Source organism: Balaenoptera physalus (genome assembly GCF_965194825.1).
Source record: "Balaenoptera physalus genome assembly, chromosome: X".
In the NCBI taxonomy this organism is placed as follows: Eukaryota; Metazoa; Chordata; class Mammalia; order Artiodactyla; family Balaenopteridae; genus Balaenoptera; species Balaenoptera physalus.
This window is the reverse complement of record NC_138903.1, coordinates 114,945,141-114,964,931: the sequence shown is the minus strand read 5'-3', so window position 1 is coordinate 114,964,931 and position 19,791 is coordinate 114,945,141. Positions and strand designations below refer to the sequence as shown.

Below are 19,791 nucleotides of genomic sequence, written 5' to 3'. Positions count from 1 at the left end.
CTTCTTCTTTCTAACTTCTAAATGTATGTATTTCTAAAGTTTCTGTAGCATTCAAGATAAGCTAGCTTGCTCTAAAGCAACAAACAACCCTCAAATTTTGGGTGGCTTGAAACAACGAAAGTTTACTTCTTGCTCATGCTGCTTTTTCATCTGTGGTGGGTCTCTGCTCATTGAAGTCACCCAGGGACCCAGACTTACTGAGGAGTCTTCTTTATGTATGCTTTAATGATTGCTGAGGCAGGAAAAAAGAGGCATATTGAATTGTGCATTGCCTCTTTAAGCTTCTGCCTGGAAGTCACTTTTACTCATGTTTAGTTGGCTAAACAATCATATGGCAATGATGTCATGTATCTGGAAGGAAATGAGAACTGGATTACTTGTGAAAGACTCTAATGACTACCATATATTCCTTCCTAATTTCTGTAACTTTATTCTGTCCATGGATAGTCATATCTAGTTTTATGACTTCATCTAACTCTTTGTACTCATGACTCCAAAAGCTTATAGCTAGAGGCCAGATAGCTTTTGTTTAGCCCAAGAGTCACATGTCCATTTGGCTTCTGGAGCCCCAGACTATTGGAAACTAAAATTTAAAAAATTAAAATGTACTTGTCACCATCCTATTTAAAACTGTCATTGTTACTTCCCTACTTGTACCAATGGCATCTGAATTTTCCCAATAAAGCAGGTTGAGAAACTTAGTCATCATCCCTCTTTCCTTAAGTTTCCCATATCAGCCACTAACGTATCACCAAACTGCACTGTCTCTTTAATGTGGCTTTTCTGCTCCATCCCTGATAGAGATTCCCTTGTCAAAGTCTTTTCTGTACCTTTTGCATGGACTCTGTCAATAGGTTCCAAAATAGTTTTTTATCCTTTTCATCTGTCCTGGACATTTTTGCCAGAGTAATCTTATATTTTGATTATATCACTCCTTTATCCAAAACCCTTGTTTCATTCTCCACTGCCTATGAAATCAAGTCATAACTTCTTAGCCTGACATTCAGTACCTTTCATTATCCTTCATTATTTGTCCTCAACCTAACTTTCTTTCAGTTATATTCACTGATCCTTGGTTTTCCCTTTGTTTATTTGCTCCCTATGATGTATGTACTCAATGTCCTACACCAAAACTCTCTGCCCAGGATTAAGAGGGTTCCTGGAATGGAGGACTTCAAGTGCCCAAACCTGGGGAATCCAGGCAAACTAGGATGAGTTGGCCTCCATAGATTTTCCACACTCACCATTCCCCAGACATGCCACTTTCTATGACTTTGGTCACACACCTCTGACCAGAATGGCTAACCATCCTATTCTCTCCATTAAAATTCTAGACATTTATTGATCAATCTCTTCCAAGAATCCTTTCTCCCAATTCAGAATTAATATTTTCCTCTAGTGTTCTCTCACAGTATTTTTGGTTTTTTCTTCCTCTGTTATAGTACATATCACTCTTTTCAATAAAGTGTAGCTAATTGAGTATATATAGTACATGTTTATCTCCCTCTCTATGTTGTAAGCTTTTTGAGGGCAGAAACCATGTATCATTTATTTCCTTACCTGGTATAATGCTTTGTCCACAATAGGGGTCAATAAATACTTGTTTGACAGAAATTAGGAAGCAAAAAGAAAGATGAGGGCAAGGAAAGAAAGAAATGTGAGCACAGAGGGGGTACAGAGGGAGGAAGAGGGAGGAAGAAAGGGGAGATAGGAAAATCTCATACACGTCGAGCTCTTTTTTCCTGAGGTGATAGCAGATCCGTTCCTTTCCTACTGGTATGTCACCGAAACATTTTTCCTAATAACCATCCCCAAATAATCTATAATCTAGTTTAGTAATTGGTTTTCGTTACTTCAGTAAGATTACCTAGTCCTATTTACTGTTTACCTCTGCTGGAAACATCAATTACTTACTGTTCTCTACCAGCCAACATTATACAACTGTCTATTCCCAATTTCCAGAGGCTCTTACCTCCATATCACTTTTAGCTTGTTACTATTAATCCACCCATGGTAAGCATCCGTCACCCCACCCTCTCTAACCCTAAAGCTTTAACCAGTACTAACACAAGAAAGTTTGGGTTAACATCACTTCTGCCACTACCATCAGTTCCAACCCACTCATAACTTATTTCTGGGCCATGTGATACTAGGATACTCTCCTTTAAGATTACATTTGCAGAGTGAAATGTTGGGGGTAAAACACTAAGGATAGAGAATTTGTTCTTACATTTTAATATCCTTAGCCTCTGTGTGCTTAATTCGGGGACGTAAGTGGGAGGCAAGGAGGAGTGTATACTTAGAAACCATTGGTTATAGACACTTTTTTTGGCCTTGATCCACCTCATGGTTCCCCTCTACTGAGCTAAACTCTTCTTCTATTTAAGTAACTTAAATTTAACAAATGAATTTTGAGCATCTGTAATGTACATTCTGTGCTACCTGTTGTGTTCTTATAGGACTCTGCATATACTTCTATTAGAGCACTCTGTGTATTAAGCTGCAGCTGTTTGTTCAGTTTGGTTTCCTCACTAGACTGAGAGAGAGAGTATGTTTTTTTAAGTGTATCCAGTGCTTAGTACAGTGTCAAGGACAGAAAGGGTGCTCAATAAATGTTGGAACGATAAATATGTAGATTCATTAAAAGAAACAGAGGTAAGTGAAAGACATGGTCCCTGCTCTGTAAGTGGTCACCACCCAGCAGGTAGAAGAGGAGAGGACCTCTGAATACAAATAACTTTAAACAAGTCAGACAAACAAGTCTTGCCACTCTATTACAGAACCCAGTGAACAACTGAGAGATGTATTTTGACCAGGGGATCTTGAGTTCACTTGACAGATTTATATTTTGTTCCAAATTTCCTGTATTGTCTTCAATAGAGGCTTTTATTTTGTCTTGGAATTTCATGATTTGATGACCAGTTTCATTTTTCTGCTAGCCAATTTTTTTTTCTCACCATGAAAAGGGACTAATATTAAAAATCAAAGTAGAGTTGTTTTTGTTGGGAGAAGAGGAAAAATGAGAAGGTAGAGGAACGTTAACTGAATTTTCTGAATCTGAAACTGATATGGATGTTCTGACAACTACCAGGCAACTTTCAGGAATATCATGATGGAGTATTAGAAGTTGGAGTTATCCTAGATAATTGAGTTATGAGGGGCAATGTGGTGTTTAAGGGTATGGGCTCTGCAGACATGGGTTTGAATCTTGCCCTTGCTACTTCATGTGACCTTGGCCAAACCATCTAACTTCTCTGAGTTTTACTTTTGTCATTTATAAAATAATTTCTACTCTAGAGTGATGTTATGGATATTAAATGAGATGATTGATAAAACATTATCCTTGGTATACAGTAAGTATTCGATAAATTTACTTCTATTCTATTAATATTACAGGGGCCTGAATATGATGCTCAAGTGATGTAGGCATTGACTAGAAGTTGGACAAAATGGCTTTTTAAGTTATTCCAGGCCTGAGACTCTGAGTTTATAATTCTTTGGCCGAGGGGAAAATAAACTTTACTTACCATTGCCTGTGCTGATCAGATAACCTCAAAGCCCAGACACACTGCATAATTCTCCGACAGCAATAACTCAGCTGGCAGTTCCCAGGCAGAGATGTAGGAGAAAGTCCAATATCCGGGAAGCGCTAGGATCTACAACTTCCTGTGGTCTGCCTAGTGAAATTTGACCAGATAAGAACAGTTAATAAGAAGCTCTCGAGATATAAAAGCTCCTTTTATCTCTGAATGTGAATATTATTGATGTTAAATACCTGAATGGATGAGGTTAATTTGAATAGTCTTCTATTGTTGCAAGAAATATGGAAAACTATTCAGGGAAACTTGAAAAACTCTTCTTCATACCTGTGGCATGAACTGAAAGAAATTATTTTCTTATTCTGAAAAAATGATGGCTCCACTGCCTGTGTGAGGTAGAAGCTTTTAAGGACTGGACCCAGAGACACCCCATTGTGGTATCTAAGAAGAGATCAGGTCTCATATTCTGGACCTGCCTTCTGTAACACTTTGCAAGTCATGCCAGATTCCTATCAAGGCCGAACAATTTACCTTGAGGTCCCCAAATATTTCCAACTGCCGTTAATGACTTGAATAAGAAAGCATTGCATTGCAATGAAAACATTTAATGGCTATAAATTCAATTTCCAAGAAGCTTTTCTCTTTTGGATACTCAAGGGGCAGGGTCTCTGGGCAATGACTTATTATTTCCCTTACCTGCTCTGCAATGATTACAGAGACTATCCAGGAAAATATTTTGATAACTTGATTCTCCTAGTAATCCTTCCCCCTTTTCATTTCTTGAAACAATTTTCTAAGTGTGATCACATACCCTCTTTTCTCCTTCCATCATACAGGGGTGAATTTACTATAAAATATCAAATGTTGCTTTCATGTCTCAAACTCCCTTTGTGAGCAAACCCAGGCTATGGGCCTGATAAATATTCATCAAGAAAGCAGCATGGCATAGTATTTGAGTGAGAGCTCCGTTGTCAGGCAAACCTGAGTTGAATTTCCAGATCTGCCACCTACTAATTGTGTGACCTCTCTGCATCTCAGTTCCTTCATCTGAAAAATAAATATGAATATAGTAATACTTATCTAATAGGGTTGTTTTGGGGATAAAATATAACAATGCACAGCAGTGCCTGATTAAAGTGTTCAGTAAATGGTAGCTACTATTATCGAGAAGCAGATCTCTTCATCAAGTTTGCAAGATGAGAGGATGTAGCTGAAATGGTAAATGTGTATGCAAGTACTTTATGAAGTATTAGGTCATTCTGAGAGTATACCATCAATTATTCTGTTGAGTTGGCATATCCTAAGATTAGACGTATTTATGAAGGGCTGCAACGGTAGTCCCTTAATACCCCTTCAACTTCTGGGACTATAGCTATATCAGGGTATGCTTAGACAGTAGCAATCGGGAAACTAAAATCCTAGGTCATTAAAGCAAAACAGGTAGAAAAATAGCCTTTAGTTATGGTACCACAAGACAGGTTAAGCACTGGGGTATAATATCTTGTGCCTATCTTACTGTTTCACTTCTCTAGCAAAAGGTTGACAGCTCCATATTTGGCTTTTCCAACAAACATAATAAACCCAATGAGGTGGTTGAAATGCATTTATACTTCTTGCTTTTGGGGATATGGCTTGGACAAGTTGGACAGCAAAGTTGAAGTATTCTATGAAGAACTCCCATTCTTTTAGGAGTTGGAGACACATCTGAGACCTGCACCTGAAGGGAGAAAAAGGGAGGCTGGAAGACAGTGGGTTAGCTTCTCATACACCTGGGACTGGACTTGAAGTGCTAAGAGTATGGAATTGCTCATTTTTGTTGTTGGAGTATCAGTTGCCTACTATAAAGGTGTTTGCTGAGACAATGAGATCTAGGTCTGAAGACACCTGCATAAACTTGAAATAAAACTTTAGGCAATCCATTAGCCTCTCTGAGACTAAGATTATTTTTTCTTTTTCTTTCTTTAAAATTGAAGTGAGATTTACATATAGTGAAACACACTAAATGTAAAACTGAGGAATTATGAAAAATGTATATACCTATGTAACCACAACCTCAGTAAAGATATAGAATATTTCTACCACCCCCCAAAATTCTTTTGTGTTCCCTTCCAGTCAATCTCTACTGCCACTGGCAGCCACTATTTTATTTTATATTCCCCCAGATTAGTTTTGCCAGTTCTTGAATGTCATATGCATGGAAGCATATAGAATGCACATTTTTGTATGTAGCTTCTTTTACTTAATGTAATGTTTTTGAGATTTATCCATGGTGTTTCATGTATTAATTGCTTATGATTTCTTACTATTGAGGAATAGACCATTGTATGAATATATCACAATTGTTTTATCTATTCCCCTATTGATAGAATTTGAGTTGTTTCTGATTTGGAGCTATATTGAATAATGCTGCTATAAACATTCATGTACAAGTCATTTTGTCGACATTTGTTTTCACTTCTCCTAGGTAAATATCTAGGAGTCTAATGGCTGTGTCAGAGTAGATATAGGTTTAATTTTAAAGAAGTTTTCAGATGTTTTTTGAAATTGTTTATAAAATTTTACATGGCCACCAGCAATATATGAGTTCCATTTGCTTCATATCCTTGCCAATATTGGTGTTGTTGGTATTTTTAATTTTAGCCATCTGGTGGTATGTGGTAGTATCTCATTGGGTTTTTTAAAAAAACTATTTTGAAATAACTTTATATTTAGAAAAATTATAATGATAGTACAGAGAGTTCCCATACACTTTTCACCCTAACATCACCCTCCTATTGTGGTTTCAATTTATACTTCACTAATGACAAATAATGCTGAGTACATTTCATATGACTATTGGTGATTTAGAATCTTTCTTTGTGAAGTATGTGCTCAAGTCCTTTGCTTATTTTTATTGAGTTGTCTTTTTGTTATTGATTTTTAGGAGTTTCTTATATATCTCAAATGTAGTATTTTGTCAAATGTGAATGTTGTATTTTCTCAGTCAGTGGTTTGCCTTTTCACTTCCTTAATGGTATTTTTGAAGAAGTTTTAAATTTTGATGAAGTTCAGTGTATCCATTTATAAATGATTAGTGCTTTTTGTGATCTGTCCAGGAAATCTTTACCACTGCCAATGTCATAGAGATAGTCTATATTTTCTTCTAGAAGATTTACAGTTTTAACATTTACTTTGGTCTATGATCTATCTTCAATTAATTTTTTAGTATGGTGTGAGGTAAGAGTAGAGGTTCACTTTTTCCCCATATGGCATCTGTATTAGTTTTCTAGGACTGTCATAACAAATTACCACTATCTGGGTGGCTTAAAATAATAAAATTTGTTGTTTCACATTTCCAGAAGCCAGAAATCGAGAATCAATGTGTCAGCAGGTCTCTAGGGAAGAGTCTTTCCTTACCTCTTCCAGCTTTTGGTGGCTCCAGGCCATCCGTGGCTTGTGATAGCATAACTGCAATCTCTGCCTCCATCTTCACATGGCCTTCTTCGTTATGTCTCTTGTTCTCTCCTCTTCTTGTAAGAACATCAGTCATTGGATTTAGGGCCCATTCTAAATCCAGTATGGCATCATCCTGAGCTCCTTAACTAATTACATCTGCAAAGAAACTTTCTCCAAATAACATCACATTCTGAGGTTCTGAGTGAAGATAATTTTTTTGGGGGGGGAGAGATACTAATCAACCCACTGCAATTTCCAATTGTTCCTCCACCATTTCTTGAAAAGACTATCTCTTTACCACCAAATTACCTTATAATCTTTGTCAAAATTCAATAGCTCTTATAGGTGAGGCTCCAGTTCTGTACTCTGTATTCTAATCTGTTCTATTTGCTCATGCTTAAAACAGTACTCAGCTCTAGAGTAAGTCCTAAAATCAGATAGTGTGAGTCCTCCAACTTTGTTTTCTTTTTCAAAATTGTTTGCCTATTCTAGATTCTTAGTTTTTGATATATATATTAGAAAAAAATGTCAATTTCTACAAAAACTCCTTTTGGGATTTTGACTAGATTGTGTGGAACATATAGATGAGTGTTGGGAGAATTAACATCTCATAGAAATGAAATTGATTTTTGTATATTGACCCTGTAGTTGGTGAACTTTATAAATTCACTTATTTTTTCTACTAGTTTTCTATATTCACAAATAGTTTAGAATTTTCTACATACAAGATTATGCTATTTGCAGATAAGGACAGTTTTCCAGTTTGATGGCCTTTATTTTATTTTCTTGCCATATTTTGCTAGCAAGAACCTCTAGTACAATATTGAATATAAAGTGGTGAGAGTTAACACCTTTAACTGCTTCCTAAACTCACCTGGAAATAATTCAGTATTTCACCTGATGGTGGTAACTGTGAAGGTTTTGTCACTGTTCTTGTTTATTTATTTATTTATTTATTTTGTGTGTTATTTTATTATTATTATTTTTAACATCTTTATTAGAGTATAATTGCTTTACACTGGTGTGTCAGTTTCTGCTTTATAACAAAGTGAATCAGTTATACATATACATATGTCCCCATATCTCTTCCCTCTTGGGTCTCCCTCCCTCCGAACCTCCCTATCCCACCCCTCTAGGTGGTCACAAAGCACCGAGCTGATCTCCCTGTGCTATGCGGTTGCTTCCCACTAACTATGTATTTTATGTTTGGTAGTGTATATATGTCCATGCCACTATCTCATTTGGTTCCAGCTTACCCTTCCCCCTCCCCATGTCCTCAAGTCCATTCTCTAGTAGGTCTGCATCTTTATTCCCATCTTGCCCCTAGGTTCTTCTGACCATTTTTTTTTCTTAGATTCCATATATATGTGTTACCATACGGAATATGTTTTTCTCTTTCTGACTTACTTCACTCTGTATGACAGTCTCTAGGTCCATCCACCTCACTACAAATAACTCAGTTTTGATCCTTTTTATGGCTGAGTAATATTCCATTGTATATATGTGCCACATCTTCTTTATCCATTAATCTGTCGATGGACACTTAGCATGCTTCCATGTCCTGGCTATTGTAAATAGAGCTGCAATGAACATTGTGATACATGACTCTTTTTGAATTATGGTTTTCTCAGGGTATATGCCCAGTAGTGGGATTGCTGGGTCGTATGGTAGTTCTATTTTTAGTTTTTTAAGGAACCTCCATACTGTTCTCCATAGTGGCTGTACCAATTTACATTCCCACCAACAGTGCAAGAGGGTTCCCTTTTCTCCACACCCTCTCCAGCATTTATTGTTTGTAGATTTTTTGATGATGGCCATTCTGACCGGTGAGAGATGATATCTCATTGTAGTTCTGATTTGCATTTCTCTAATGATTAATGATGTTGAGCATTCTTTCATGTGTTTGTTGGCAATCTGTATATCTTCTTTGGAGAAATGTTTATTTATGTCTTCTGCCCATTTTTGGATTGGGTTTTTTGTTTTTTTTGATATTGAGCTGCATGAGTTGCTTGTATGTTTAGGAGATTAATCCTTTGTCAGTTGCTTCGTTTGCAAATATTTTCTCCCATTCTGAGGGTTGTCTTTTGGTCTTGTTCATGGTTTCCTTTGCTGTGCAAAAGCTTTTAAGTTTCATTAGGTCCCATTTGTTTATTTTTGTTTTTATTTCCATTTCTCTAGGAGGTGGGTCAAAAAGGATCTTGCTGTGATGTATGTCATAGAGGGTTTTGCCTATGTTTTCCTCTAAGAGTTTGATGGTGTCAGTCCTTACCTTTAGGTTTTTAATCCATTTTGAGTTTATTTTTGTGTATGGTGTTAGGGAGTGTTCTAATTTAGTTCTTTTACATGTAGCTGTCCAGTTTTCCCAGCACCACTTATTGAAGAGGCTGTCTTTTCTCCACTGTATATTCTTGCCTCCTTTATGAAAGATAAGGTGACCATATGTGTGTGGGTTTATCTCTGGGTTTTCTATCCTGTTCCATTGATCTATATTTCTGTTTTTGTGCCAGTACCATACTGTCTGGATTACTGTAGCTTTGTAGTATAGTCTGAAGTCAGGGAACCTGATTCCTCTAGCTCCGTTTTTCTTTCTCAAGATTGCTTTAGCTATGCGGGGTCTTTTGTGTCTCCATACAAATTGTGAAATTTTTTGTTCTAGTTCTGTGAAAAATGCCAGTGGTAGTTTGATAGGGATTGCATTGAATCTGTAGACTGCTTTGGGTAGTAGATTCATTTTTACAATGTTGATTCTTCCAATCCAAGAACATGGTATATCTCTCCATCTGTTTGTATCATCTTTAATTTCTTTCATCAGTGTGTTATAATTTTCTGTATACAGGTCTTTTGTCTCCTTAGGTAGGTTTATTCCTAGATATTTTATTCTTTTTGTTGCAATGGCAAATGGGAGTGTTTTCTTAATTTCACTTTCAGATTTTTCATCATTAGTGCATAGGAATGCAAGAGATTTCTGTGCATTAATGTTGTATCCTGCTACATTGCCAAATTCATCGATTAGCTCTAGTAGTTTTCTGGTAGCATCTTTAGGATTCTCTATGTATAGTATCATGTCATCTGCAAACAGTGACAGCTTTAAATCTTCTTTTCCGATTTGGATTCCATTTATTTCTTTTTCTTCACTGATTGACGTGGCTAAAACTTCCAAAACTATGTTGAATAATAGTGGTGAGAGTGGGCAACCTTGTCTTGTTCCTGATCTTAGTGGAAATGGTTTCAGTTTTTCCCCATTGAGGATGATGTTGGCTGTGGGTTTGTCATATGTGGCCTTTATTATGTTGAGGAAAGTTCCCTCTATGCCTACTTTCTGGAGGGTTTTTATCATAAATGGGTTTTGAATTTTGTCGAAAGCTTTCTCTGCATATAGTGAGATGATCATATGGTTTTTCTACTTCAGTTTGTTAATATGGTGTATCACGTTGATTGATTTGCATATATTGAAGAATCCTTGCATTCCTGGAATAAGCCCCACTTGATCATAATGTATGATCCTTTTAATGTGCTTTTGGATTCTGTTTGCTAGTATTTTGTTGAGGAGTTTTGCATCTGTGTTCATCAGTGATATTGGCCTGTAGTTTTCTTTCGTTGTGACATCTTTGTCTGGTTTTTTGTATCAGGGTGATTGTGGCCTCGTAGAATGAGTTTGGGAGTGTTCCTCCCCTGCTGTATTTTGGAAGAGTTTGAGAAGGATAGGTGTTAGCTCTTCTCTAAATGTTTGATAGAATTCGCCTGTGAAGCCATCTGGTCCTGGGCTTTTGTTTGTTGGAAGATTTTTAATCAGTTTCAATTTCTGTCCTTGTGATTGGTCTCTTCATATTTTCTATTCTTCCTGGTTCAGTCTTCGAACGTTGTGCATTTCTAAGAATTTGTCCATTACTTCCAGGTTGTCAATTTTATTGGCATATAGTTGCTTGTAGTAATCTCTCATGATCCTTTTTATTTCTACAGTGTCAGTTGTTACTCCTCCTTTTTCATTTCTAATTCTATTGATTTGAGACTTCTCCCTTTTTTCTTGATGAGTCTGGCTAATGGTTTATCAATTTTGTTTATATTCTCAAAGAACCAACTTTCAGTTTTTATTTATCTTTGCTATTATTTCCTTCATTTCTTTTTCATTTATTTGTGACCTGATCTTTATGATTTCCTTCCTTCTGCTAACTTTGCGGGTTTTTTGTTTTTCTTTCTCTAATTGCTTTAGGTGTAAGGTTAGGTTGTTTATTTGAGATGTTTCTTGTTTCTTGAGGTAGGATTGTATTATTATAAACTTCCCTCTTAGAACTGCTTTTGCTGCATCCCATAGGTTTTCTATCGTGTTTTCATTGTCATTTGTTTCCAGGTAGTTTTTGATTTCTCCTTTGATTTCTTCAGTGATCTCTTGGGTATTAAATAGTTTGTTGTTTAGCCTCCATGTGTTTGTATTTCTTACAGATTTTTAATTTTTTATTTATTTTTTAAATAGTAATATTTATTTATTTATTTATTTATTTTTATATTTATTTTTTGGCTGTGTTGGGTCTTCGTTTCTGTGCGAGGGCTTTCTCTAGTTGCGGCAAGCGGGGGCCACTCTTCATCGCAGTGCGCGGGCCTTTTCACTATCGTGGCCTCTCTTGTTGCGCGGAGCACAGTCTCCAGACGCGCAGGCTCAGTAGTTGTGGCTCACGGGCCCAGTTGCTCTGCGGCATGTGGGATCTTCCCAGACCAGGGCTCGAACCCGTGTCCCCTGCATTGGCAGGCAGATTCTCAACCACTGCGCCACCAGGGAAGCCCTTCTTACAGATTTTTTTCCTGTAATTGTTATCTAGTCTCATAACGTTGTGGTCGTAAAAGATACTTGATATGATTTCAATTTTCTTAAATTTACCAAGGCTTGATTTGTGACCCAAGATATGATCTATACTGGAGAATGTTCCATGAGCACTTGAGAAGAATGTGTATTCTGTTGTTTTTGGATGGAATGTCCTATAAATATCAATTAAGTTCATGTTGTTTAATGTATCATTTAAAGCTTGTGTTTCCTTATTTATTTTCATTTTGGACGATCTGTCCATTGTTGAAAGTGGGGTGTTAAAGTCTCCTACTATGATTGTGTTACTGTCGATTTCCCCTTTTATGGCTGTTAGTATTTGCCTTATGTATTGAGGTGCTCCTATGTTGGGTGCATAAATATTTACAATTGTTATATCTTGTTCTTGGATTGATCCCTTGATCATTATGTAGTGTCCTTGTTTGTCTCTTGTAATAGTCTTTGTTTTAAAGTCTATTTTGTCTGATATGCGAATTCCTACTCCAGCTTTCTTTTGATTTCTATTTGCATGGAATATCTTTTTCCATCCCCTCACTTTCAGTCTGTATGTGTCCCTACGTCTGAACTGGGTCTCTTGTAGACAGCATATATACGGTCTTATTTTTGGATCCATTCAGCCAGTCAATGTCTTTTGGTGGGAGCATTTAATCCATTTACATTTAAGGTAATTATCGATATGTATGTTCCTATTACCATTTTCTGAATTGTTTTGGGTTTATTATTGTAGGTCTTTTCCTTCTCTTGTGTTTCCTGCCTAGAGAAGTTCCTTTAGCATTTGTTGTAAAGCTGGTGTTGTGGTGCTGAATTCTGTTAGCTTTTGCTTGTCTCTAAAGCTTTTAATTTCTCCGTCAAATCTGGATGAGATCCTTGCTGGGTAGAGTAATCTTGGTTGTAGGTTTTTCCATTTTATTACTTTAAATATATCTCCCTTCTGGCCTGTAGAGTTTCTGCTGAAAGATCAGCTTTTAACCTTACGGGGATTCCCTTGTATGTTATTTGTTGTTTTTCCCTTGCTGCTTTTACTCTTTTTTTTTTATTTTTATTTTTATTTTTTTTTAATTAATTAATTTATTTATTTTATTTATGGCTGTGTTGGGTCTTCGTTTCTGTGCGAGGGCTTTCTCTAGTTGCGGCAAGCGGGGGCCAGTCTTCATCGCGGTGCGCGGGCCTCTCATTATCGCGGCCTCTCTTGTTGCGGAGCACAGGCTCCAGACGTGCAGGCTCAGTAATTGTGGCTCACGGGCCTAGTTGCTCCACGGCATGTGGGATCTTCCCAGACCAGGGCTCGAACCCGTGTCCCCTGCACTGGCAGGCAGACTCTCAACCACTGCGCCACCAGGGAAGCCCCCCTTGCTGCTTTTAATATTTTTTCTTTGTATTTAATTTTTGATAGTTAGATTAATATGTGTCCTGGCATGTTTCTCCTTGTATTTATCCTGTATGGGACTCTCTGTGCTTCCTGGACTTGATTAACTATTTCCTTTCCCATATTAGGGAAGTGTTCAACTATAATCCCTCCAAATATTTTCTCAGTCCCTTTCTTTTTCTCTTCTTCTTTTGGGACCCCTATAATTCGAATGTTGGGGCGTTTACTGTTGTCCCAGAGGTCTCTGAGACTGTCCTCAATTCTCTTCATTCTTTTTTCTTTATTCTGCTCTGCAGTAGTTATTTCCACTATTTTATCTTCCAGGTCACTTATCCGTTCTTTTGTCTCAGTTATTCTGATATTGATCCCTTCTAGAGAATTTTTAATTTCATTTATTGTGTTGTTCATCTGTTTGTTTGCTCTTTAATTCTTCAAGGTCCTTGTTAAACATTTCTTGTATTTTCTCCATTCTATTTCCAAGAGTTTGGATCATCCTTCCTATCATTTCTCTGAATTATTTTTCATGTAGACTTCCTATTTCCTCCTCATTTGCTAGGTCTGGTGGGTTTTTACCTTGCTCCTTCATCTGCTGTGTGTTTCTCTGTCTTCTCATTTTGCTTAACTTACTGTGTTTGGTGTCTCCTTTTCATAGGCTGCAGGTTCGTAGTTTTCGTTGTTTTTGGTGTCTGTCCCCAGTGGCTAAGGTTGGTTCAGTGGGTTGTGTAGCCTTCCTGTTGGAGGGGACTGGTGCCTGTGTTCTGGTGGATGAGGCTGGATCTTGTCTTTCTGGTGGGCAGGTACACGTCTGGTGGTGTGTTTTGTGGTGTTTGTGGCCCTATGATTTTAGGCAGCCTCTGTGCTAATGGATGGGGTTGTGTTCATGTCTTGCTATTTGTTTGGCATGGGGTGTCCTGCACTGTATCTTGCTGGTCGTTGAGTGGAGCTGGTTCTTGGCGTTGAGATGGAGATCTCTGGGAAATTTTCACCGTTTGATATTACATGTAGCTGGGAGGTCTCTTGTGAACCAGTGTCCTGAACTTGGCTCTCCCACCTCAGTGGCACAGCCCTGACACCTGGCTGGAGCACCAAGAGCCTGTCCTCCAAATGGCTCAGAATAAAAGGGAGAAAAAAAGGAAAGAAAGAAAGAAGATAAAATAAAATAAAGTTATTAAAATAAAAAATAATTATTAAGAAAAAAATTTTTTTAAGTAAAAAAAAAAAAAATGGACAGACAGACCCTAGGACAAATGGTAAAAGCAAAGCTATACAGACAAATCACACACAGAAGCATAAACATACACCCTCAGAAAAAGAGAAATAGGGAAATATATATATATATCGTTGTTCCCAAAGTCCACCTCCTCAATTTGGGATGATTCGTTGTCTATTCAGGTATTCCACAGATGCAGGGTACATCAAGTTGATTGTGGAGATTTAATTCTCTGCTCCTGAGGCTGCTGGGAGAAATTTCCCTTTCTCTTCTTTGTTTGCACAGCTTCCCGGGTTCAGCTTTGGATTTGGACCCGCCTCTGCGTGTAGGTCGCCTGAGGGCGTCTGTTCTTCGCTCAGACAGGACCTGGTTAAAGAAGCAGCTGATTCGGGGGCCCTGGCTCACTCAGGCCGGGGGGAAGGAGGGGTACAGATGCGGGGCGAGCCTGTGACGACAGAGGCCGGCGGGACATTGCACCAGCCTGAGGCCTGCCGTGCGTTCTCCAGGGGAAGTTGTCCCTGGATCACGGGACCCTGGCAGTGGCGGGCTTCACTGGCTCCCGGGAGGAGAGGTGTGACTAGTGACCTGTGTTTGCTCACAGGCTTCTTGGTGGCTGTAGCAACAGCCTTAGCGTCTCATGCCCGTCTGTGGGGTCTGCGCTGATAGCCGTGGCTCACGCCCATCTCTGGAGTTCCTTTAAGCGGCACTCTTAATCCCCTCTCCTCACGCCCCAGGAAACAAAGAGGTAAGAAAAAGTCTCTTCTCTCTTCGGCAGCTCCAGACTTTTTCCCAGACTCCCTCCTGGCTAGCTATGGCGCACTAGCACCCTTCAGGCTGTGTTCACGCAGCCAACCCCAGTCCTCTCCCTGGGATCCGACCTCCGAAACCCCCGAGCCTCAGCTCCCAGCCCCCACCTGCCCCGGCGGGTGAGCATAGAAACCTCTTGGGGTGTGAGTGCTGGTCGGCACTGATCCTCTGTGTGGGAATCTCTCCGCTTTGCCCTCCGCACCCCTGTTGCTGCGCTCTCTTCCATGGCCCAGAAGCTCCCCTCCTCCACGACCTGCAGTCTCCACCTGCGAAGGGGCTTCCTAGTGTGTGGAAACCTTTCCTCCTTCACAGCTCGCTCCTACTGGTGCAGGTCCCGTCCCTATTCTTTTGTGTCTGTTTTTTCTTTTTTCTTTTGCCCTACCCAGGTACGTGGGGAGTTTCTTGCCTTTTGGGAGGTCTAAGGTCTTCTGCCAGCATTCTGTAGGTGTTCTGTAGGAGTTGTTCCAGCTGTAGATGTATTTCTGATGTATTTATGGGGAGGAAGGTAATCTCTGTGTCTTACTCTTCCGCCATCTTGAAGTTCCCTATTTATTTATTTTTGGTAGATACTATTAATCAGGTTGAGGATTTTCTCTTCCATTTCTAGTTTGCCAAATGTCTTTATAATTAACAGGTGTTGAATTAGATAAAAATCTTTTTCTGCATCCACTAAAATGATCATAAGGTGTTTCTCTTTTATTCTATTTACATAGCTAATAACGTTTATTTATTTATTTATTTATTTCTAGCATCTTTATTGGCGTATAATTGCTTTACAATGGTGTGTTAGTTTCTGCTTTATAACGGTGAATCAGTTATACATATACATATATCCCCATATCTCTTCCCTCTTGCGTCTCCCTCCTTCCCACCCTCCCTATCCCACCCTTCTAGCTGGTCACAAAGCACCGAGGTGATCTCCCTGTGCTATGTGACTGCTTCCCACTAGCCATCTATTTTACATTTGGTAGTGTATATATGTCCATGCCACTCTCTCACTTTGTCGCAGCTTACCCTTCCACCTCCCTGTGTCCTTAAGTCCGTTCTCTAGTAGGTCTGCGTCTTTATTCCTGTCTTGCCCCTAGGTTCTTCATGACCTTTTTTTTAAAATTTAGATTCCGTATATATGTTAGCATATAGTATTTGTTTTTCTCTTTCTGACTTACCTCACTCTGTATGACATACTCTAAGTCCATCCACCTCACTACAAATAACTCCATTTCGTTTCTTTTTATGGCTGAGTAATATTCCATTGTATATATGTGCCACATCTTCTTTATCCATTAATCTGTCGATGGACACTTAGCATGCTTCCATGTCCTGGCTATTGTAAATAGAGCAGCAATGGACATTGTGGTACATGACTCTTTTTGAATTGTGGTTTTCTCAGGGTATATGCCCATTAGTGGGATTCCTGGGTCATATTGTAGTTCTATTTTTAGTTTTTTAAGGAACCTCCATACTGTTCTTCATAGTGGCTGTATCAATTTACATTCCCACCAACAGTGCAAGAGGGCTCCCTTTTGTCCACCCTCTCCAGCATTTATTGTTTGTAGATTTTTTTGATGATGGCCATTCTGACGGGTGTGAGATGATACCTCATTGTAGTTCTGATTTGCATTTCTCTAATGATTAATGGTGTTGAGCATCCTTTCATGTGTTTGTTGGCAATCTGTATATATTCTTTGGAGAAATGTCTATTTAGCTCTTCTGCCCATTTTTGGATTGGATTGTTTGTTTTCTTGATGTTGAGCTGCATGTGCTGATTATAAATTTTGGAGATCAATCCTTTGTCAGTTGCTTCATTTCCAAATGTTTTCTCCCATCCTGAGTGTTGTCTTTTCATCTTGTTTATGGTTTCCTTTGCTCTGCAAAAGCTTTTAAGTTTCATTAGGTCTCATTTGTTTATGTTTGTTTTTATATCCACTTCTCTAGGAGGTGGTTCAAAAAGGATCTTGCTGCAATTCATGTCATAGAGTGTTCTGCCTATGTTTTCCTCTAAGAGTTTGATAGTGTCTGGCCTTACATTTAGGTCTTTAATCCATTTTGAGTTCATTTTTGTGTATGGTGTTAAGGAATGTTCTAATTTCATTCTTTTACATGTTGTTGTCCAATTTTCCCAGCACCACTTATTGAAGAGGGTGTCTTTTCTCCATTGTATATTCTTGCCTCCTTTATCAGAAATAAGGTGACCATATGTGCATGGGTTTATCTCTTGCCTTTCTATTTTGTTCCATTGATCTATATTTCTGCTTTTGTGCCAGTACCATACTGCCTTGATTATTGTAGCTTTGTAGTATATTCTGAAGCCCAGGAGCCTGGAGCCTCCAGCTCCATTTTTCTTTCTCAAGATTGTTTTGGCTATTCGGGGTCTTTTGTGCTTCCATACAAATTGTGAAATTTTTTGTTCTAGTTCTGTGAAAAATGCCAGTGGTAGTTTGATAGGGATTGCATTGAATCTGTAGATTGCTTTGGGTAGTATAGTCATTTTCACAATGTTGATTCTTCCAATCCAAGAACATGGTATATCTCTCCATCTGTTTGTATCATCTTTAATTTCTTTCATTAGTATCTTATAGTTTTCTGCATACAGGTCTTTTTTCTCCTTAGGTAGGTTTATTCCTAGGTATTTCATTCTTTTATTTACAGTGGTAAATGGGAGTGTTTCCTTAATTTCTCTTTCAGATTTTTCATCGTTAGTGTATAGGAATGCAAGAGATTTCTGTGCATTAATTTTATATCCTGTTACTTTACCAAATTCATTGATTAGCTCTAGTAGTTTTATGGTAGCGTCTTTAGGATTCTCTATGTGTGGTATCATGTCATCTGCAAACAGTGACAGTTTTACTTCTTCTGTTCCAATTTGTATTCCTTTTATTTCTTTTTCTTCTCTGATTGCCATGACAAGGGCTTCCAAAACTATGTTGAATAATAGTGGTGAGAATGGGCATCCTTGTCTTGTTCCTGATCTTAGAGGAAATGCTTTCAGTTTTTCACCTTTGAGAATGATGATTGCTGTGGGTTTTTCGTATATGGCTTTTATTACCTTGAGGTAGGTTCCCTCTGTGCCCACTTTCTGGAGAATTTTTATCATAAATCAGTGTTGAATTTTGTCAAAAGGTTTTTCTGCATCTATTGAGATGATCACGCTCTTTTATTCTTCCATTTGTCAATATGGTGTATCACATTGATTGATTTGAGTATATTGAAGAATCCTTGCATCCTTGGGGTAAATCCCACTTGATCATGATGTATGATCCTTTTAATGTGTTGTTGGATTCTGTTTGCTAGTATTTTGTTGAGGATTTTTGCGTCTATGTTCATGTGATATTGGCCTGTAATTTTCTTTTTTTGTAATTTTTTTTCTGGTTTCGGTATCAGGGTGATGGTGGCCTTATGGAATGAGTTTGGGAATGCTCCACCCTCTGCAATTTTTTCAAGAGTTTGAGAAGGATAGGTGTTAGCTCTTCTCTAAATATTTGACAGAATTTGCTTGTGAAGCCATCTGGTCCTGGACTTTTGTTTGTTGGAAGATTTTTAATCACGGTTTCAATTTCATTACTTGTGATTGGTCTGTTGATATTTTCTATTTCTTCCTTGTTCAGTGTTGGAAGGTGTAGGTTTCTAAGAATTTGTCCATTTAGTCTAGGTTGTCCATTTTATTGGCATTTAATTGCTTGTAGTATTCTCCTCTGATCCTTTGTATTTCTTTGGTGTCTGTTGTACCTTCTCCTTTTTCATTTCTAATTTTATTGGTTTGAGTCTTCTACCTTTTTTTCTTGATGAGTGTGGCTAAAGTTTTATCAGTTTTGTTTATCTTCTGAAAGAACAAGCTTTCAGTTTCATTGATCTTTGTTATTGTTTTCTTTGTTTCTATTTCTGATCTGATCTTTATGATTTCTTTCCTTCTACTAACTTTGGAGATTGTATTGCTCTAAACTTTCCTCTTAGAACTACTTTTGCTGCGTCCCATGGGTTTTGCATGTTCATGGTTTTGTTGTCATTTGTTTCTAGGTATTTTTTGATTTCTCCTTTGATTTCTTCAGTGATCCATTGGTTATTTAGTAACATATTGCTTAGCCTCCGTGTGTTTGTGTTTTTTTTCCTGTAATTGATTTCTAATCTCATAGTGTTGTGGTCGGAGAAGATGGTTGATATGATTTCAGTTTTCTTAAATTTTCCGAGGCTTGATTTGTGACCCAAGATGTGATCTATCCTGGAGAATGTTCCATGTGCACTTGAGAAGAAAGTGTATTCTTCTGCTTTTGGATGGAATATCCCATAAATATCAATTAAGTCTATCTGGCTAACTTCTTACAGTAAAATATAGATAATTGATTTTATATCTTTCTTCTTTATAATATAAACATTTGAAGTTATAAATGTCCCCCAAAGCACTACTTTTGCTCCATCTCATGAATTTTTATGTTCTGTCTTCATGTTCACTTAGTTTGAAGTATTCTATAATTTTTCTGTGATTTTTCCCTTAATCCATGGGTTACTCAGTCATGTGCTGTTTAAATTCCAAAAATGTGGGAGTTTCTCAGATATTCTATTATTGTTGATTTCTAACTAATTTTCATTATGGCCAGAAAAGAAATCCTGTTAGATTTAAATA

The 19,791-nt window shown here is 37.9% G+C and overlaps 1 protein-coding gene and 1 long non-coding RNA gene across 11 annotated transcripts in view; one reads left to right on the top strand and one right to left on the bottom strand.

The window, feature by feature from the left end:
* IGSF1 (immunoglobulin superfamily member 1) overlaps positions 1–19,791 on the top strand; it is a 456,826-nt gene that overhangs the window by 155,080 nt on the left and 281,955 nt on the right. The gene's annotated exons all lie outside the window — the stretch shown is intronic.
* The window catches only part of LOC309652040, a 655,586-nt gene continuing 647,249 nt past the window's right edge, over positions 11,455–19,791 (bottom strand). The window contains exon 3 of the long non-coding RNA XR_014258532.1: positions 11,455–11,549. This is a non-coding gene — a long non-coding RNA (uncharacterized lncRNA). The remainder of the gene's footprint in view (positions 11,550–19,791) is intronic.